This window comes from Molothrus ater, chromosome 1 (assembly GCF_012460135.2).
Source record: "Molothrus ater isolate BHLD 08-10-18 breed brown headed cowbird chromosome 1, BPBGC_Mater_1.1, whole genome shotgun sequence".
In the NCBI taxonomy this organism is placed as follows: Eukaryota; Metazoa; Chordata; class Aves; order Passeriformes; family Icteridae; genus Molothrus; species Molothrus ater.
In genome coordinates this window covers 88,594,573-88,617,125 of record NC_050478.2, presented here as the reverse complement: position 1 = coordinate 88,617,125, position 22,553 = coordinate 88,594,573, and the positions used below count along the sequence as shown (strand labels likewise).

Below are 22,553 nucleotides of genomic sequence, written 5' to 3'. Positions count from 1 at the left end.
TTTAGGTACAAACTGCATTGCAAACCTTTGTTGTGTAATTTATCAGCCTTCCATTACACAGGACAGCACTAGTATCTGCCTACCCGAGACTGACCTTCAGCATGTGAGATCTGCACTGGTCCTGGTTCAGAGCCAGAATGCCTGGACTTAATTTACGGCACCAAGTGAAACGCCAGTACACAATCTGGGGCCCGGGGAGGTACAAACCTGCTACCCTGGAGAAGTCCTGCATATCTGAGTGTGCTGAGCATCCCCTCCATTTATCCAAGAATTACCAGATGTGGAACCAATAGAACACTTATTTTTTATTTATTTTAGTTGCCTGCAGAATTTTTTCCTTCCCTCAGTTCCACTGGAGCCAGGGCCTGCTGCTCTGACAGATGTATACCCTCTCCATATTTCCTGTGGGAGAATCTCATGCACCTATTTAGCCACAGATATGACTCACAAAAAGGGCCCTGCCAGGATTATGTGGTCTATGAGGAGACTCTTCTACATGACAGATACCCCCTCAGGCACTTGGAAACAAAAGCATCTTTCTGCCCACTAAGCATTGAAGTTCCTGGAACATTTAGTTCAATCCATGTTTTGTACACATTTTGTTTTTGAAGACATGCATCCCTACTGCTCTTTATAGAGAGTTCTTGGTGGAGGCACTTAAAAGAAACAATCATTTGAACAGGGTTCTTCCTGGCTATGTACTTCCTCTTTCCTAATCCCTTTCCAAATTCTGACTAAAGGTTTGAGCTTCAGCTCTAACTCTGGTGTTTGTCAAAGGCACCTCATGGCTGCTGGTGATACACTGTACTACAGAGAGGAAAGGACAATACAGCCACCATGCACTGGCAACCTCGATGATTATGCAGGCTCTTTACAACAACAGAAACCCCTCCTCTCAATATTTTATACAGAAAATAGTAATTCAACAAAATATTCAGAACAATTCCTATGCTGAGATAGTACAATTTGATAGAAAACACAAAAAAACCTTGATAGATTGATAGAATCATCAGACAGAATTCTTATGTATTTATATGATGCAGGCAAGAATAATCTCATTTTTTCCATGGTTATTTTCATGTTAGCCATTCCCCCATCAACAGAGTGTTAACAGTTCTTTCCCTTGCTAACACACTGTGGAAATCCCTTTCTTGGCAAATATCATCATCAAGGGGACAATTTCCCAGAGAAATCTGGCTCACATTCAAGATTCTTTGTGAGGATCAAAAATGGATCAGAAATGGGGGGAGAGGAATTCATGAGCACATCAACCAGAAAAGCTGTATGCATCTACTCTTGCACTTGATCAAGAAAAATAAAATTGTTTTCTTTTAGTCTGTCTGACTGACTAACACTGTGGCTGAGTCAACACCTCTCATTTGCAACTGGGAGCAGCCATGACATCAGAGACATCCAGATCAAATACATGAAATAACACCAGAAATCTTCATTAAGAACAAAAGACGCAGAATAGAAACGGGTACACTTTTTTCCCCCAACAAGCTATAACATCCTAAAACATCTAGTGCTCATATTTGTATTACTATAAATCTGCAAAGAACTCAAATAAAAACTTGACTCTAGGAATCTGGTCCAGAGTGGCTTCAAAGAATAATTGACTACTTCAGAAAAAAAATACTTCTGGTTTTTGGATGAAATAAAATGTATGACTTTCCTTTATGTGGCCATGAAAACTTATTGAGTATCTTTGTTACTTGGCAATTGGGCTGCTTAGATAGAGAAGATCAAAAGTCATGTTAATAAAACTACTAAAAAAAAAAAAAACATGCTATTGAAACTTGCACTAAAATTTATTGCCCTTGGTTTATAATAATGAAGTCAATTTGAAATATAAAGGCTTGCCTTTGCAAAGAATACTGCCACACATAGAGTAAAATAACTCAGATCACACTAGAAAGGGCCTCCTTACCATTGGTAACTGCCTGATCTGTGGGTACAGAGGAGAAATGGAGAGTGAACCCTAGACACTTAGCCCTCCCAGCATTATGAACTAGTACACTTTCCATTGGTCTTAAACTCTTGCGGAACTGACTGTTCCACAGCACTTTGCAACTTAACTCTCCTGAGCTAGTCACTTTTTTGATACCTTAAGTGCACAAAATGATTGTTACTGATTTTTGTGTTACATTTTCTTTGGCAGACAAGGCAAAAACAAAAAAAAAAAAAAAGGGTGGGGGTAAAAGGCGGGGGCAGGGGAGGGGAAAGAGAGCACAAGGAAGGAATAGAACAGTTCCTGCCTCTGTAAGCATTCCCTGTGCCATTCCAATTTAAAGACAGACTTTCTGACAAGCACCCTGGTGGTCATGTTCATTGCGAGCCAAAGGATGAAGCAATTAAGGTACAAGGATTACCCAGGCACAAAAAAGCAGCCAGGATACAACAACTTTAAAATTTTAAGTCCACAGTGGTGCTGTGGTATCACCTTCTGATGCCCTAACTTTTCAGAAAATCATCCTTTTCCAGTTCTGATTCCCTGTCAAAATGAATTAATGCACAGTCAGTGGGTCCCAGCTGCCTTACTCCCAGCCCAGTGCCAGCAACGTTTAGGGACTTCATGTCCCAAATGCAGCTGGGCCCCAGCTCAGCCTGGGATTCATTCCTCAGCCTGTGAATGAGGAGGCACAGGCTCAGCTGAGGGAACAGAAAGGGGAGTGTTACATGCAGCAGTCACTCATGTCCTATGCCCACCTCATCTCTGGATCCTCTAATAGGCACAGACTTCCCCCTGCTCCCAAAGAAATTCTGTGACTAGGAGCTTGTTTTCCTATTTAACCTTGCAAGGGTAGCTGAGTACAATGCAAACAAACCTACTACAAATTACTGCTCAGAGCTCAAAAATCTGGTTTTTTGCAAAGTAATCCTCCCCCAAAAAAAAACAACTGTTGACTCAGGAGCAGATGTAGTTGCATTTCCAGTGCCTGTGAGGTGAAGCTGTGGAATGGCCACTTCTGCTCGTCCCAGAAGGGACAGACAACAACCAGTCCATGCAGCACAACTGCCTGCACTCAGCAGACTAACTAAGCCAGGTAGTTTTGTTTATAAACAACCACCCCCCCCCCAAAAAAAAAAAACAAACAAACAAAAACCAAACAAAAAAATACCCCCCCTCCAAAAAAAAAGGAGAGAAAAATGAAAAAAGCCCCAAAATGCAGGAAAACCAAAACCCAACCAAACCAAAATCCAACCAAAACCCTCAAAACAAAAAGTCCCAAAATACACCCCTCTTCTCTCTCTCTGGCAATTCAGTCACAGGCAGCACGGTCACATGCTCCCCGCCCATGCCTTGCCTTCTAACAGTGCTGTAAGTGCCTATAAATACCATGGGGATGCACACTTGTGGTGTGGAGCCCACTCGCACTTTCTGCTCCCTGGCCTCATCTCCAGATGCCAGACAGATCTGCAGGGCTGCAAGGGCACTCCCAGGCTTTTGCAGCCGACCACAGTAACGCGGCAGCATCATTTGTTTCGGAAACCAAACAATACAGAGAGCTTCAGCTGTACAAGTAGAAACCAAATGGCTTCTTTTGATCTGGAGAACCTGTTATCTCTACACGTCTGTCTTTCACCACTCAATTTTCTTTTGCTACTTACGTACTACAGCACAAACCTCCTAGGCAGGCTATTAATCTGAAATGACATCAAGTAAATACACAAAATAAATAACTAGCCTCTTCAGTATCCCAAACCTAGGCACTCATGAATGCACTCATCCTCTGGAATGCCCCTCCCCACCCTTCTGTTAACAGCAATGTCATGGACATTCAAGAGACCTGTCCTACAGATCAGGGAAGCAAACCAGGAATAACCATCCTGACCCCCTTGGCTCCCAACACAGTCTGGCAAGACAAACTCCCATCTAATAGCCCAAGACAGACTTTAGGAGCAGCCACTCATTCTGAACAGATGGTAATTGAAGCCATGTCTCTGCAGATTCAGTGGCAATAAGGTATAAGACTCCAGTACTGGGGTTTGAAAACTTCCTCCAAATGGCTTAAATTTTCTCCCTGAATCCTGTTACTTTCTAATTCCAGTTCAATTTTTGCAGTACTTCCCCTTTCCTTGGGCTTCCTTTGGACTGCATTTCAACTTTGCAGTACTAACACTGCTCTCACAGATCTCAGTGACTGCAAACTTCAAAAGGGAACACACTGGATTCATTAGACTACTTAATGACATTCATTCTGGCACTAATCTTAAAGCACCTTAAGTATTTAAAACTTTTTAAACTACTATATTAAATAACCAGTATAACCTAGCAGTCAAAATGGATTTGCCAGAATTGGCAAGGACCTCCACCACAGGAGGAAGCAAGCACATTTTAAAGACAGCTTGCTTTACTCAACCTTCCCCTGAATTACAACAAGAGTCATCCCTGCAGCAAAATATTTCTTAAATATTACAGCAATGTTTAATTTTTTTTCAACTGAAGATGATGAAACAAATTAATCTCTGGCACAGACTAGTATGAAAGAAAATAAGAAATGAGATAACTTATGACAATGCTAAACCTGGATGGGAAGAATAAGAAACCAATGGTGATATAATTGGCACATAATCTTTTAAGAGTTTACACCTGAATGGGTAGATGAATTTGATAATCAAGCAACAATTTGATTTCCTACTAGTTCTGAAATTCTAGGATTCACTCAAGCAAGTATACAAGATGCTGGTAGTGTGAGCTTTTCCACAGATAAGCAGCTCTGGCAGGAAGTAAAAGGTTCTAAATGTTACTCAAGGGAGGAGCAGCAGCAGTAGAGAAAGAATTAGACAAGTAGGATAAATTTAGCTGAAAAAGACTACTGAGTTGGAAAATGCACACTATGAGTAAATTACAGCAAGTTAAAATAAAGATTTCTTAATTATAAAAGTTACTACAGATGCCATTAATAAAACCACATGACATTTCTATGTAATTCGATTTATGAATGTAATTCATTGTTGGGTCATACAAACTGAAAACATTTTGAATTCAAGATAGATAAATTAGACAGTTCAGAGGTTTGATGCACTGAGGGCATAAATGTGGAGTGAGGAACCAAACCAATCAAGCATCTAAAAACTGAGAGGCCTCCTAAGCACAGAAACTGAAGTTGATTTTGTGGGAGTCCTACCAGCAGCTGTTCTTATGTGCAGTTCATTTCTTTCTATTTTAGAACTATTATTTTGTTGTTCTCTTGAAATAAAAAAAAAGACAACTACACATGATAATTAACCAAAACCCAAACATATTTCCAGTAAAGATGAATTATTCTTTTTTTTTTTTTAAGCATTAAGCTCAGGAACTTTGGGGGAAATATTTTCCAGCTTCCCATTTGATTTGTCTTTGTCTACAAGAGAACAGTAATCCACAGACATTTGAAATGTGCGGAAGCAGAAAACAAGGGAATATTTACTCACAATAAGTAAAGCTATTCTTGCTTTGCGCTGGAATATAAGCAACACCAAATGTTTAGAAGCACATGATGCCATCTGAAAAAAGGTTCGATATTTGATTGGAGATTGAAGATTATTTTGCAAATTTGATCTGTTTGCAGGAGAAGCAACTGCTGGTCTTTGATGTGCATGTATCTCATATAAATCCAAGGCGGTAATAATTCAGAGTACAAAGTCATGATGTGACCACAAATGGAATATCACATGCGGCTCTTATCTTCACATATTGCAAAAAAAGATATAAAATATCTAGGCATATACAAAGAAGGCTAACTTAAATTATATAGGAATTGGAGGATAAGACACTCAATATGAAGACAGACTAAGGAAGCTAAAGTTCTATAATCCAGAAAAGAGGATTGAGCAGAATATGATCATAGTCTATAAATAACTTACAGGTAACAATATAGATGAAAGAAGAGAATTATTGAGAGTCCTGGAACAGGGTAAGATGACAAGCAACTTCCTTGAGCTAAAGAAGGAAAAACTGAACAGAAGAATGTAGGCCATACATTTGCAAAACTTAATACCCACAGCAGCATGCAAAATGATTGCATTTTAACCAAGGTGGAGTCACTTCCTACATGTGGCAGTTCCAAGTAAAACAGGTGAGTCTTCAGCCTCACAGGACACAACCCAGTCCTGTGGTCATCTGCCAAATGAACTGGGGTTTGTTTTGGCTTCTGGGTGCCCAATAAGAGAGAGACAAAGGAGACATCCAAGTTGAGTATAAACTTTGAAAACAGGTTGTCCAAAAGAAGTAATTTTATTTCCTCCTCCACCTGACGGGAGGCAGGGTGGTTAAAACTAACCACAGACAGGAAAAATGGCATTAACATGGAAAATGACCCATCATACCACTTTAAGATTGGGTACATTGGGTGCCCAGGATGTGCCTCAAACAGCAAGAAAAGACTTGCTCCCAATTATTCCAACTTGCAAATTTTCAAATAGCATCAATGTAAGACGTACATTCTCATATCAATTGGAATGAGTAAGTAGAGATTTACCTCAAAACTGAAAAAAGTGGATACGTGCACACGAAAGATCAGCTTCTCCTGTAAACACATCAGGCTTCCAAAATAATATTCGATCTGCAACGTGACTTTTCTAATACATTCAATAGACCACCAGAGATCTACAAAATGACAAGAAGCTGGCCTTATGATTAATATGAGATCCAGAAGGCTGCTTTGAATGGAGAATGAGGGGGAAAGTCTGCCTAGAATATGATCTTTTAGTTATTTCACTGCTGAACATTCCAAGTTCTTGAAATGAAAATTACACAAGTTTTGAAAAGTTTATTCCTACTGAAGCAAAGTGGTGATGGACACAGTAGTGTTCCTATACTAAACACTAAACTTTCCTACATCAATAAAAATATTATCTCCTCTCAGAGATGTGGAAAAAAATCCACATAGCAAGGTAAGCTTTTTCTACCCACATGTACTGCAAAGATTTTAACTCTCCAATCTCATGGACATACCACAAACACTTTCCACTGGTCTCACTGAGACACTGTATCTTTGCAAACTCAATCCTTTCTCCTTTTACCCCAACAGAAGGAGCCTTCTGTTGGGGGTAAGGTTTAAAACTCAGAAGATCTGAAGAGGGCAGTGAAAGTTAGGAGAAATGGATGGAGAAGACAAAGCCTATGAAAACACAATTTCCATGGACAATAGAAACACAGAATCCATAAGGCTGGAAAAGACCCTTAAGATCATTGTGTCCAACCATTAACACAGGACTGCAAGGCCAACACTACGACCATGTCCCTCAGTGCCACATCTACATGTCTTTTAAGTACCTCCAAGGGTGGTGACAAAACCCCTTCCCTGGGCAGCATGTTACAGTGCCAGATAACCCTTTCAGTAAGTAACTTTTTTCCTAATATCTAATCTAAACCTCTCCTGGCACAACAGAAGCTGATTCCTCTTGTCTAATCACTTTTTACTTGGAGAAAAAGTTCTTATCCAGATACAAGCTGGAGCAGAATTACACACCACTTTCACAATGAGATGCCATTTTGTAGCCAAAGTCAGTAGCAGAGTCTGGGAACATCATTGTGTCATCACAAAAACTGGATGTAGGAGGACAGAAGATCCCAGAAATCCTCAGGGATTAGACAGCAATCTGTTCTCATTCTACTGCTTCAACAGATTAATCAAGGAGAAATTCTGTCAGGGATTTTGTGGACATCTCATCCTCAGAATCTTCCTTGTTTGTTACAACTGGGCAAGGCTACCTACAGCTTGGACTTTTATCATGTTTGATCTTCTGTACACATGCTAAAATTCAGGAAAACCTTAACAGTCTGTTCCAAAGATGTAAGGAAGCAAATGAATGGAATACACTGAAATAGCTGTTTCAATTTGCAAAAACTAACCAGGTAACCCACATTAAAACAGAACTAGTTACAAGCACAAGATCATTTCTGGCTAGGAATATAGATCAATGACACTTCAGATTGACAAGAACAGGAAAATATTTATGTCTCAGAATCTCCTTTAATACCATTTTTGTCACAAAGTCACTATGCATATATACAAACCATAGGTAGGTATGCAAATTAGGTGGTCAGTGCTTGCACAAAACTATTGAATTTGATCAAGTGTTAACTGAACAATGTAAGGTTAAAATAAATATAGATGATGTCATACCTTGTTGATTACACATCATAAATTAAAAAAGGTATTTATTTGAACAAACATATTTCTGTAAGTCCTTCTTTTGTACAAGAAGTGTAGAGAGACTTTTACAGGCAGCAGCTATTCAGGGCTGCAGACGTGAAAGCTTGCCTCAAACATGAGCTACAACCCCATTTTTGTTTATTACCACAGCTTATCCATTTGACATCTACCCTAATAAATGTTCTTAATGAAAAGCATTCAAGTACACACCCTGTTCATTGGCTTTACCCAGAGTGCTGAGGCTCATTAGGCAGATTATCAGTTTTCTGCAAGAGATGTCTGCACAGTTTTCAAACTTTGACTAATAATCTCTTGAAATAAGGTTTGCAGCAGAAGACATGCTGAGCAAAACTCATCACTAGACTGAATCTATGCTGATGTGATTTTTAAAAAAGTCTTTGCCTTTAGCTTTAGACATATTTGCGGGGGGCAAAGTGGTTTTATTCTGTGGCTATTCCCAATCCCCAAAAAACTGCAATTACTATTTGGAAAATAAAAGTACCAATCCAAAACAACTTAAACTGAAACACTTCTGCGGTTATTCCAAGCAACAAAGTTTCTAAAACTTTTTTTCAGACAGCACTAGTAACAGTGAAAATTAGTTTCCGCTTAAACTAGGGCAAACATAAGGACACCTTTTACCCAATTTTCTCATATTCAGGAAACAAATGCATGCAAAAAATTTAATGTAGTATAAACCTGAGAAAGTTGTAGTAAAAGATTCCAGTTAATTTTTTTCAATTGAGTAAGAATTAATATCTTTGAAATCAACACAACCAAGAAAGGATTGTGCAAAAAGCTCAAACTCTTCATAAGATAATCCCCTCATGTAATAAAATAAACATATCTGAAAAATGTGAATTGCATTAGGAGCATAGGAACTAGACATTAAACTGATTTAAGGTGTATCTGCAATCTTTCAAGCCTGTCCTGTATATTTTAAATATATTATTTAGAAATAACATTATTTTCCTGGCAGCTCAGCTATATTCTCATTTAGAGAATTGCATTTTGACGTATTTTTAAGTATGATCTCAGAGGCATTCAGAGTTAAAATGTAGGTGACATTTTATTAGTAACCATAGGCAACCCTAGTTGTGGCTACTTATATTTTTATTTATCCCTCAATATATACATGAACTGCTTTTCACTTTATTGACTAATAATAATAATAATAATAATAATAATAATAATAATAATAGTAATATTCACTGGAGACTGGGTCATTCATGTCTAGGGATGGGAAATCAGAAAGGTCACAAGGTAAAAGAAAACTCCATTTTCCTAGGAACTTTAATGCATTTCTCCTAGGGGAATTCAAGTTGCTTTAGAAAGGTTTAGACATGTATTGGTGGGCCCTTTACACCTGAGCCAAGTAAAAGCCCATCCATCTGTGCAGAATAACCTGTGTTTAATAAAAGCACAGTAAAACAGATTCCTGTACACTTTTTTTGTAAGGCCTCTGTTGCATTTTATTGCCAGCAGCCCAGTAACTCCACACACCCACTCAAAGCATGATTGGGGTTGTTTCTTAACCAGTAGTAAAACAGGCAAGGAAAGGTCACGGTGCTGAGAGATTTCTTTTCAGATGATAAACAGGATTAAAAGTGAATAGGTCCTGGTTAGCAGATCACCCGAAAAAGAAAGCCAGGAATGACAAGGCGCAGCCCAAAGTCCAAATTGCTGACACACAATCTCCTGCCAGCAAACCTGGGGTCAAGAAGTAACTACCAACAAAACTGGATATATACATGTACATATATATATACACACACATACATATGTAATCCACCACAAGTGGTGTTCGTACAATTGCTCAGTCAAAAACCAAAGTAAACAAAGACAGCCCTGTAGCTAAGGCTACCATTGACAGAAAAAGCGTAGTAACAGAAAACATGGAAATACCAAGATAGGTCACTTATATGGTCATACTTCTGCCTTTTATCATCTTTTTATTGAAACTAGAAACCAGGAAGAGAGGAAGGATGGTTCTGAGAAATCAGAAAGTGTCATCCAAGCACAATAAAGTACGTTCACACTACAAGGAGCTTTTCTCACCCACTGGCAAGGAAGTACCACTGAGGGGTATCGCTCATTAGCTGGAACTCAGCAACTGGCCATGGATGTGATCCTACTCTGCAGCAACACGGAACAAAACAGCTGAACTACTCTTACACTCAGTCATGACAGTCTTAATAGCTGCAGAGAGAAGCAATTTGCACTGCCAGTGTTTAAGCTGATGCATTCTGCTCCACAGCCAGGAACAACAATAGGTATCCCTGAAGTTACTGTGCCACAGCTCAAGATCAGTGCCTCCTAAAAGCATGCTATTCAAGACATGGGGCAAATTACTCAGAAACACACATTAGCTACCAATAAGAGGAGGAATACCACGATGTCACATATTAAGTTATAACAGGACTTGCCAACAGATTAGTTGGTACTGAAGCTCCTAGAGATATACTGGCAATTCAGGTTCCTGTAAGCAAACAGAAGGCCAACAGCAACACTGGCTGGAAGTGTGGGAAAGCCACACCCAGCATGTGATGGTCACCTCCAAGCAGACACCTCCAAGTGCAGCCCCATTTCTGTCAGGACTGGGGGCTGCTTGGGGATCTGCTCTAGTCAATGGAAAAATAACAGCTTTAGGAGGTTTCACTATCATGGCTCATGCTGGCGTCTTTTGTCAGAAAAGTATCATTGCTACAGAAAAAATAGAAGCTTCCAGAATTTAAGCAGCATTTCAAAACATAGGTTCAGATTCTGGGAATCTTACTTATCTGACATTAGAAACACTGAAGGGACATTGGACTTTGTTACAAGCCAGTTTCAATAGCGCTTATAATTTTTATTCAGCTTCCTCCACCCCACCCCAGCCACTGTGGGATGCTCACAATAAATTAACAGTGACAGCCTCTTCAATACCTAGCAGGCATTTCTACTTGTGCACTGTGAATGCTGATGGGGAAAGGAGGAAGGGGGAAACAAAGTGCATCTCTCTCTTGGTGTCGGCACAGAGCCCTTGCTCTTCACAGAGAAATCCAACAGTGTAACTTTTGATGTTCCCTACTACTCAATCAAAATCCACCTATCTAAACTTCTCTGAATTAAAAGGACTTGTAACTCCAAAGCTGATTCTCACCACTGTGAATGAATACTATAAACTTGTCTAGTAGAACAAAGGTAGAACTCTCATGTCTTCCTATCTGCAGGAGCAAAACATTTTATTTTAATTTACTCTCACAGGTATAGCATACATTTATAAAGAAAGAAAACTGTTTTTTAAATCACTTTGATCATATGTAAGGAAACCTCCACCAGATCCATGCAGATCAAGGACCTTCAGTATTTAATCCAGTACTATATGGTAATTATTGAGCCTATATAGTAATTATTGAGTGGGTTGCATTTAAAAAGGTTGCATTAGCCCCCAGTGTTACACAGCCTTTTCATGTAAAATCTCTGCTGTTACTCTATAGAATGTTTAATATTAAAACACAGCCAGTGATTTTCTGTTTGCTCTTCTGGGTTGATGCTGGCATGTAGCTAGAACTATGCTAATGAGATCCTCAAGGTATGCACACAGTTTCGTTAACTGAATAAAATCACAGAAAAGTCGTTTTCTGTTCTTCAAATCTCAGATTCTGTCCTTCTAGTTGGGTAGGCTGAAATGCTGAATAGGTGCTTTATTGCCCACTGACAAGAAAATATATGCCCACAGAGGTAAAGCTAATAGGCCACCATAAATACAGGACTAGATGGTGTGGACATTGCACCAAACACTTCATTACCATGTAGATACATGGAAAAGTATTAATTTTTTGGGGGATGTATCCCTCTGCACTTTTCTGTAGCATGTTCTGCACATGGGATAATATGCTTCCCTTGTTGCCACTGAGACAATCAGACTGTTCAGATTTCATTTCATAAAATCCTAAGATCAGCAATAACAACTGTATTTGTTTAGCAACAAACATATACCTACTTGTATATAAAAGATGACAGAAGTAATTTCCTAGACCTCCACATTCTCTTTGTGCAGCTGCCCAGACTTCTGTTGCTGTGCCTGGGAATGCCATTCTGACACAGCCACCCCCATTTTCTAAAAGTTGGCTGAACATTCATAAAGCCTTGCTGTAAGCATCACAGTCAAGTCCTTGTGTTGGTTTGCTTAATTTTAATGAAATCAAATTCTTTCTTTCTTATTACAGACATGTGCCTAAACTATTCTGTACAGTGTTTTCCTAAGCATTTTCACTACTTTATTTTTAAATTAGGATTTTAAAATATTTATCTTAAAATGTTTGTAAGATCAAAAAAAAAAAAAAAAACCCACCAAAAATCACACATTCAAGTTTTTCTCCAGACCATTTTGTGAAAGTTTTCAGGTGTCACTGCAATAAATCCTATTAAGAAATATTGCAGCACCCTCCTCACAGAATTGCATCAAGCTATAGGCTGTCTGAGCAACTAGATTATGCCAAGAACAACAGGTACATTTATAATTTTGCAAACCTGCTGCTTATTTATTTTATACTGTTAGTCAGATCCTGCTACCGATGCCCACATCCTCCATAGGAGGAAAGTCTGCTGAGGTCAGTGGCTGAGTCTTGACAGTGTGAATTGCTGCTCAGCAACTCCCAGTAGTGTTGAGATACTACGGTCAAGCACAGACATCTGAGGAGGTGCACGGAAGAAAGAAACTTCATCCAACTCTAAATGACCATTACCGCTTTGGGGAAAACAAGGTCTGATCCAAGTGGGAGCCAGAATCAAAGAACCAGAATTAAAAAATCCAACAAACTAACTCTCTTGCGGGAAGAGATCAATTCATGTTGGTTTGCAATTTTTTTTTTGGACATATAGATAATAGCCCTTTATATTTTAAATAACAATGACTTTCTGTGCTAATTGTTTTTTGTGTCTCTGTGCTGAGGGCTTTCAGGGCTCAGAAAGCAAGTCAAGATGCTGAACAGCATGTGTGTACACAAGATGACAGCCTCTGGCAGGGGACACAAAGGCTTCAGAATACGGGTGAGCACAGTGAAGGGCCACCCGTGTGCATAGGGGATGATGGGCTGTCTGCTAGAAATCTGGCAGAATGCTCAAAAGGGAGTTTGCTAGCCTGAACTTGACTTCTGTGCCTCACTGATGAATATTAACATACAATCGCTGTTGCTGAATATCCCCATGGCTCTATGGCCACTTCAAGGATGCTCGCACGTATTATTATCTCCCTCTTCCCTCCCACCCAGCTGATGGACACTACACCTTTAGGGGTAAAAACACACACCCTTAAGACCAAGTAGATGTCTGTTACAAAGATTTTCTGCTTGATTTTAATCCAAAAGAGCTGGCATTGAGCTGCTGTTTTTTAATTAAAACCTCCTTTGCTGAGTTGTTTTTGTCTTGTGGAGCATCTATCAATCAGGAGGAGTCACCGCAGGATGCACTCGGTGGCAGCAGGCTATTTCATCCCTTCCCCCAAGCCCAGACACTGACTTTTTCCTTCTTCCTCCCCTCCCCAACTTCATTAACTAAATGCACTGAATAAACCTTAACATCCCAGCTAAATCCTATTGGCCCTGGATTTGCTGCTTAATGCTAAAACCCAAGCGACCCATTTTTCTCCTGTTGATACTTCTATTGCTGATGGCAGCCAGCACAGAAAAATACCCAACTATAAACTATTTTCACGTAAGGAACAAAACCAAGAGCATTCATCACTCACTCTTTCTGCTGCTGCTCACAAACTTTATGTAAGCTTTACGTGACGTGTCAAAGCCTCCCTTGCTTTTGTGCTTCATAGGCAGCACAGTGAGCCTGTTGCTTAGCAAATGATTACAACAGAGTGCATCTGTTATTAAAACTGCAACTAGGTCCCTTTTAAAGGAAAATGATCTGGCAAAGTCTATGAAAATTAATTTCTGTGCGTTCTACAATCCCCAATCCCGATATTGTTATAAACATCAGAAGATGGAGATCTCACTAACTGAGAGAAAAACAAAGAGAGTAAAAAGCTTCAGTGCTACAGAATCATTTTGGCTGCTATCCTTAAGTTTTGCTTTCAACTCTAAGTTTGTCTTCCCAATTTCACATATGCCACAGAAAAGGCTAAAGATTATTCATTGTGCCCCTGTCTCCTGGCTGTCAGCCCTCGTGCTGCAACCCAGTTATAATTACTGCACGTCATTTGCCCTCAGCTCAGCTGTCCAATGCTTCCTCCTTGGTCCATGATGACAAACAGGATCCTCAATGGTTCTTCCCAGCTCCTGACTCACTCTTTCCAAAGCACCCAAATTGGGTCATCCATCCAGCTGCAAAGTCTCCCTATGGTAGCATTAAGACCTTTGGCTGCTGGTGTCATCCGCCTGCCTTTACTGCTTGCTCCACCAGACCTCTGATCTCTCTTCCACCTTAAAAACATGACACCATGACCACCATGTGTTTTACACAACATCTGACACTCCAAAACCCTTCCATCCCACAAATATCTCTTTTCCCTTTCTGCCAGACACAACTGTGGCTGCAGTCACGTCCCCCATTAACTTTGCAAGCTGCTCAACAGCTTTCAACTGCAGTGATACACCCTTGTCCTGCTGCAGGGTCCCTCTGGAATTGTTCCTGCCAATCAGGCTTGGACAGGCTCTCAGTGCTCCTAAGCAGAAGGGCCACCTCACGCTCTGCTTCCCCACGTCCTGTCCTTCTCCCTGGGTACACATGAGGGATGTGAACCCCTGTCCTTTCACCAGGACAGCCTCTTCCCCTGGGATGGATCTGTGGAAAGCGGCTTCCCACGCAGAGAGCTGAGTGCTTTCCCTCATGGCTTGCAAAAGTCCTCACCGCATTTTCAGTTATCTTCAGAGTGGCTATTCCAGCTTGCTCTTGGGTACCCAACCAACACAGCAGTCTTTGGATTTGACTTATATTTTTAATACCACATTTCACTTGACTTTATTATCAGACCTCAGTGTCCTACAGTACTGAGACTGGCTTCTGAGAAGTGCTGCATCCTGAACTGCCTACCCCACGGACACCCAGTCCTTTGCCCAGCAAATTACCGCAGCATTCCGAGGCTGCGAAGGCTGAAAAGGAACAGGGAGCCCAGGCATTTGGTGAAAATGCAGCTATCCTGAATAAAAGCTGTCTTTATAAACAACCTAAAAGGAAATGCAATCTAGCACTGAAGATATGTGGCACAGGTTATGATTATTAGTACGCTGTCTGGTATGAGAAGGCTTTCAAATAAAAACACTTTCTAACTGACCGTGCCCTCGCGTTAATGTATTTCTTACCAATCCCACTAATGGAGCATTCATCATGTTTCTTGCTTCTCTGAAGTAACAAGAGAAATAGATGGAACCATGTAAGAATAAAATTAAATGTATCCATGGCGCTACACGTTATCATACCGCACACACTCTACAAATGTGTTTAAACAGGGTCCTTGAAGGAAGTAATGGCAACTGACTTCAATATTACAGAAATATTCAAACCAGCATAAATTGGAAGGTGGGAGAGATAAGGAATACAACCAATAAAACAAATGCTTATATTCTTGAGGACTTGTTTTTTTTTGCAGCAAGGACACAGATGAGAGAAAGACAGAAGGCAAGGTCTTCTGTAAGAAACCAGCTATTCCAGAATAAAGAAATAAAAATATTTTTGTTCGCCTGATTATAGATAAGGACGGTATGGAGCAATATCCACATATTGCCGAGGTTTTCCCTTGCCTTGGATACAGGGAGTAGCATACTAGATAGAGGACATATTTCTTAAGAGGTTTATGAGGAAGCAAACCTCAGCTTTTCTGTTCATTTTTATAAACTCTTGATGGATTTCAGCAAGGCCAATTCCTGGACTCAGCTTTGAACCATTCTCAGTGATAGTTCATGAACTTTGCACCAGGAATCTTTTTAGGGATAAGCAATGGACAAATGGATTACCAGCTGCTCAACTCCACTTTTCACTATTGTTCTACTTCTAGAGCCATATACAAAAGAAACAAACAAGGACTACAGCTAGACTGAATGGTACGTGCACGTCTAACAGATATTTATTTATTTATAACACTTTAAGATAGACATGCAAAGGAATTGCCAGTTATGCCTGCATTTTGCATATAATTTATGCCTGAGCTGTTAAAAAATATGTTTAGGTAATGTGCGTTAACTGAGTGTTTATTTTTCCAGTAGCACTACGAAGGTTATCAGAAACACAAATACAAGCTGTACACTAAACATAACCATATCCACTAACAGGACATTCTAACAGATGCATAAAGGACATTAAAACATCATTTTAGGCACACAGGAACAATTTTTCTTTCATCTTCAAAAATAATAATATTAATGACCATAGTAATGAAGTATGAAGCCCAGACTCCTCTATTATTACTGTTAATTTAAAACTACTGTATATTTTCGAACTTTTCTTTAGGAAACACACACTTCGAAGTTCACTTTTCCCCCACTGCACAACTCGCTGAGCGACAACCCGGTTGTTTACTCAAGCAGTTTACACAGCAACTTAAAAACAACAGCAAGAAAAGCCTCCAGAAACATTAACACTTGAACGAAACGCGAAAACTTCCAATGACAATACAAATTCCAAAATATGGGACAACATTCCAAACTAGTTGCTTCTGACGGTGATGCTGGTTTACAGCACGTCAGAAACTTACTAACCTCTGCCTTCCTAATCCCTCCGCAACCCCTGTGGTCTTCCTCGGCCTCTCCGCGCTTCACGTTAAACTTGCAGGAAACCATGTACCGGGGGCACACGGACACACAGCGAGCAGGCTCCGGATAATATCATCACCTTCGAGCGCCGGAGCCCCGGCTCAGGCGGGGTTACTCACCCGAGGGAAGCACACACTTCCCGACTGACAGTCCCTGACGGATCTCCCTCAGCGCCGCTCACTCGTGCGGCGGATAACCCAGCCCCATCTCCGCACGGAGCACTTCTACCGCAACTTGTTGGGTCCGCGCTTGTGCAACTGGAGTTTTCCCGACTTGGCCCGGCGCTGCCCGTCCCGGCCCGGCGGCGCGGCCCGCTCGGCTCCCGCCGCCGCCGCCGCGGCCGCTCACAAAGAGCCCCCCCGGGCCCACCCGGGCAGCGCCGGCCCGGCGGCCCCGCGCCCCCCGCGCCCCCCGCGGGGCCGGCACCCACCTGCGGAGCGGCTCCGCTCCCGCCTCCCCGGGCGCAGCTCCCGCCGTGCCGCCCTGCGCGGACAGATGGCCGGCAGCCCTCGCAGCCCTCCGCTCTGCCGGAGCGAGGCAAAGCCCGGCTTTTTTTTTTTTTTTTTCCTTCCCCTCCTTTTTTTTTTTTTTCTTTCTTTTTTTTTTTCCTCTTTCCTCCCTTCTCCCTGTTTTATCCTTCCTTCCTCCCTTGGCTTAGACCCTGGCAGATCAGCACAAGCGTGCTCACAACACCCCCTCCACCAGTCACTTCAATTAGTGCCACACGAGAGGAGCTTCTGCCCAAAATCTGCTTAAGAAAGGGCCAGAGGGCAGGGCAATCGCCTTTGCTCAACAATGACCAGAAGCTGCTATAAATATCCAAAAAAAGCACTGGCCAGGCCAGGAATGTCATATCCTAATGTGATAAAAATTGTAAATATCCAATGTATACCAGCAACACAAAGCAAGAAAATCAGGTTGTTTTTTATAAAAGAGACAAAGATTAAAAGCAGTCGCCACCTCCTTACCCTCTCCCCCCAATACATGACCTTGTAGTATGTTATCAAAGTTGTGTATTTCTGGGTGCCAAGCTATTATGTTTTCGAGGTCCAGAGCAGCTCGTTCACAATCCCTTTGTGACAGCTGCTCGCTAATATTTATAGGTACCCAAGTCTGTGCACCTTAAATAACCAAGTCGAGTGACCAGGGCTGGGCAGAGGTAGACTCCAACCCCACAGATATGGTGCCTCACACAAATAGTACAGGCAGTGGCTTACCTTGTTAATTAAAACATTAGAAAGAAGTTCCCAATACACCAATAAGTAAACCAATATATTAATACAGTACAGACAGGGGTGCATTTATATGAAGACTGGAGGATTTAATGTAATTTGATTTAGACACATTTTACACTAACCTTATTCCAGTACTGTGAGTGAGGAGAAACTACAGACTGAGGTTTCTAACTGTACAGTGAACTAGAGTTAAAAACTAACAAAAAACCCAAAAACCAAACAAACAATAAAACTCACAAAAAGCCAACACACCCTTGATCAAGCACAGTGCCTCTACCAGCAGTGCCTGGACCTTGGGCTTGTGCATCACTTCACAAATGTCCAGTTCACACTGTGCAAGTAGCTGGATGCCACTGGTTCTGGCATGGGGAGGGCAGAGTGGGAGAAGGGAGTGGTTTTGGTCCCACAGGACTGCTTGTAAACTCTGCAGTGCCTTCGAGATAGTAATTTCCAGTCTGTTGATGGCCGGATGACAACAGCTAGGTTCATCTGAGGGGAAGCCAATAGCCATTGTCACCTAATTCTCTCTCCAGACGTTCAAGAATGTAATCATTGCAAAGGGAGGGCACTCAGCTCATGTCCAAGTCTCGTGCCTCAATGTTTATGTACAAATCTGTGTAAAAGTAGTTAATCCTATTGACCAACCGCATACTCTTTTAGAACCAAGATAATGGCCATCTGAAATTAACCCTGTATTTCCTCTGTCAGGTCTCCATCAACTCAAAAATCAACTTCTCTTCTACTACAAATACATGTTATTTTTTCCATTTCATTCCCATGCCCTCTTCTGATCACACTTGCTTGTCATGCTACAGTGAACACTGCTTTTGCAAACTAAACCAATTCACATACAGACTTATTCTCAAAGCACCTTTATCCACAAAGGATGGTCACAGAGGGTTTTTGCTGCTTTATTAATTCCCTGAATTTGAGCACGTGCCCAATGTAACGAAAAGTGTACTTTTAGAAGATCACTTGATTTAAAAGAAAGAATATTTAGGTGAAACTCATATGAAACCCTAGTCTAAAAATCTCATATGCAGGCTTGCAAGAACAAAACTGCCCACAAGATTTCCAGACTTCCTAGATTCAGCAGAGACAGAAATATTCTTTATTTCAACAAAGAGTTGTCAGTAACCCCGAGTGCACAGATGCAAAACAACAACACCAACATGAACAACAGAGACTGAGCATTGTTGGGCCAAAGCTGCCAGCCCACAGGCTGACAAAGCCCCTGCTGATGACAGGGGACAGGGAAGCAGAGGTCCCCACTCTGGCACAGGCAGCTGAATTTCCAAGGTGTTCCATGCAATATGGCTAATTAACCCTGCCAGTTCCACTGGCTGGTTTTTACACAGGCTCCTGCCTCTATTTCAGTCAGGGCCAACTGAGTGAGTTAGCCACAGCAGCAGTACAAACAAGTGTTGCTTTGCAAAAGAGTGGACAGAAGTCTCACTGAAGGAATAAAAAAACCCTGACATAATCCTCAACAGCAAAAACCCATCCAGGTAAGCAGGAAAAAGATTTTTAGAATAATAAGCTTACTTGGCAAAAACATGAGCAATGACTTAAATAAGTGCATAGTTGTGACTGAATAACAAGACAGCAAAAATAAATCACTAATGGAGTGAAATGCAAGGCCGTGTGCATGGTATAAAAATTTAGCCAGCCAGGCAGATGAACAAATTGGTGGAACTCAGTTACTGATGCTAGAAGTGACAGAAAAAGATGATTGTCTCTGACTTTTGGGTGAGTTTTGTATCTTTAATTTTTGTGTATGTCATTCCCAAGTTTAAAGAGGGAAAATAAAAAAGGGTTATAAAAATAAAAATAGAAAAAAAATTCTCCTTTCAACAAAATACTCTGTTTGTATTGATCTGTCTTGATCTGCTCCTCTTCATTTTGCATGCTGCTTTCCTACAGCTTTTCCAACATATGGATAGAAATGGTGGAGGAATCTTGCAACCTCCCTTAAGGACTGATGAAACTGTAGCATAAGAAAAACTGCATGTATGTATATATACCTCACAAAGGGATATTCAGAAGAGTTGTCTTCGCAAGTGTGAAAGTATTCCAAATGTCATTTGCTTTTCAGATCAAAATGCTCCATTTGATGATAAATCTAAGAGACAGATGACAGAAATCTCCCTGACTGAGCAATATCCCAAAACTAAAATGTACAAAGCAAAGATACTATTTAGTTTATAAACAATTTAATGTATATCTGCAATTTTAAACTGTCATAAAATATTCTACCATCAAAGCACTCATTTTATAGAGAATTATGCATTACCTGGAAGTGCTTTAAGTTAACTCATTATGGAAATAAAAACCTGCATCAGATACATTGGGTGCTTGCATTTGACATAATTTCCTGGAGAAGGAAACCTGTGTACGGAAAGCTATCCCCAAGTACTGTTTGAAGTATTTAAGGGAAAACTTCACTTATTTGATAAGTGAAAACTGACAACACCACCAAGTCATCTAGTATTAGTGTTCTTTTCTTTTACATGTCCCTGCCCTTGGACAAAAACTAATAATGGGTTATGCTATTCCTTAGCCTGAATAAAATGTTGCAGTTCCGGAGATAAAGATGTATTGAGCTGAGCAATTAAATAGCTAAATAAATGAATCAGCAGAGCAGAAGTGACAGATTTAATTACTGCTTAGAGCTAGGAAGGGGAACTAATTATGGGGTTCATGAACCTCATGCCATTCTTTTCCTTAAGCATGTGCTTCAATTCTTCTGGATCCAACTCTGCAAATGTGGTAACACCATGCACTAAATTAAAAAAAAAAAAAACGAAAAAAGAGAAAGAAAGGCACAAAAAGTTATCCAAAATTTGGAAATAAAGTCTAATCTTTGAAAAAAGAATCGTCAATACTCTGTTCTAAAAGCCCATGTTCAATTGACTCCATACCATAAGTTACAAGAGCTTGCTTTCAAATAAATCAACACTAAAAATTTAGTTCTCAAAAAAATGAAAGCACAATCAAGTTCACCAGATGTGAATAAACCAAAGATTGCAATAGAAAGCTGTGGTAAGTGAGGCATAAAGCATATAGATCTATTGAGTGGTTAGGAGCCCTCTTCATCAGAAAATATCTGTCACTGGGAAGCCTGAGCACGCTTTTGATCCTACTACCTCTCTCCTGCTTTGGTCAGCCCACCACACCAAGCAAAATATCTCACAAAGATGCTTTTGTGGCCACCAATTATGAAAACACTAGCAGTGGAGAAAGCCTGCACCTCAGTTTCTGCCTTCTGTCTCATTTCTCTAGGTTGCATTTACTTTACCATTCTAATTCTATTCTTGTTTGATAAAACTGTCAATGCCAATTATTTGAGCTTCACATTAAACTCATGATCCTAGCAGTATAATCCCCTAAACATAGAATTCTTTTCCTTATTAGTGGGAGGGAGAAAGGGGATAAAAGCCCACATATACAGCATTTGAATCACATCATTCAATTAATTGAAAAATTTTGGTTTACAGCTATCTTGTACAGATAAAGAGAGACAGGTATCATTTCAGGAGAAAAAAGTACCAAGCTGGGTTTTTAAAAATTAATTAGGGAAGGGAAGAGAGGAGAAGTCTTTTATTCATAGCCAGTTGTTTCCTAAAATTTTTATCTCATTATGATGTCTGTTTTAGCATAATTTTAAAAATCTACATATTTGCCTCTTTTCCTACACGTGCTACAAAGAGAAAAATATCTGGACAGCTGACCTCATACACCATTCTGAAAAGAAAATCAGGCCTTTTACTCCACTGACTTTAAAAATTCTAAAAATGCAGCACATGATGCAAACAACAGAACATCTTATGGGTAGGAGATATCTAAATCTACCCCCACTATAGTTGTGATCTCCTTCCACACCACGAGCAATTTTGTCAGAATGAAAATAATTGTGTCCAAACCCAGAGCAGTAGGCTGATTCCTTGGAAGGCTCACTGAACAATCACAAATGCCATCATCATCCAAGATTACAACATCAGCTCTGCTTCAATGAAATTCTGCCCTCTGAAGGCAGCCAAAACCAAGGTCTATTGCCTCAATAAAGTCCAAAATGAACTCTATCTTCAAAATCAGTGTCTGGGTTTCTGTATCAAGGGAGACTGTATCTGCAGGGAACCAGGAGCACCGTACATCCAAGATAAGATAAAACCAGGATTTTTAATTTTTTTTAAATGTAATTATGGTATAGCTCTATACAAGTGATATTCTTTGCCTGGAATTCTCATGCAGTTAGATCAGAAGCAAATGCACTTTCTACCTAGACATACAGCAAAGCAGAGAGGAGCTGATCTTCCAAAAGGACACTATCTGAAACACTGGGTACAAGTTGCATTAACACTCATACCATGTGAATTTGACAGCATCAGATATCCATGTTATTAAAGTGTGAGGTGTGTAGAATGTCACTAAGG

At 40.4% G+C, this 22,553-nt stretch overlaps 1 protein-coding gene across 18 annotated transcripts in view; it reads right to left on the bottom strand.

Moving 5' to 3' along the window:
* The window catches only part of LOC118700163 (poly(rC)-binding protein 3-like), a 500,974-nt gene that overhangs the window by 122,236 nt on the left and 356,185 nt on the right, over positions 1-22,553 (bottom strand). The window contains exon 1 of one of the 18 annotated variants that reach the window (XM_036404564.2): positions 17,316-17,447. The exons of 15 other annotated variants lie outside the window; for them this stretch is intronic. The gene's annotated coding sequence lies outside the window, so the exon portion shown is untranslated. 2 more of the 18 variants (XM_054517004.1, XM_054517006.1) reach the window with 2 other exon arrangements.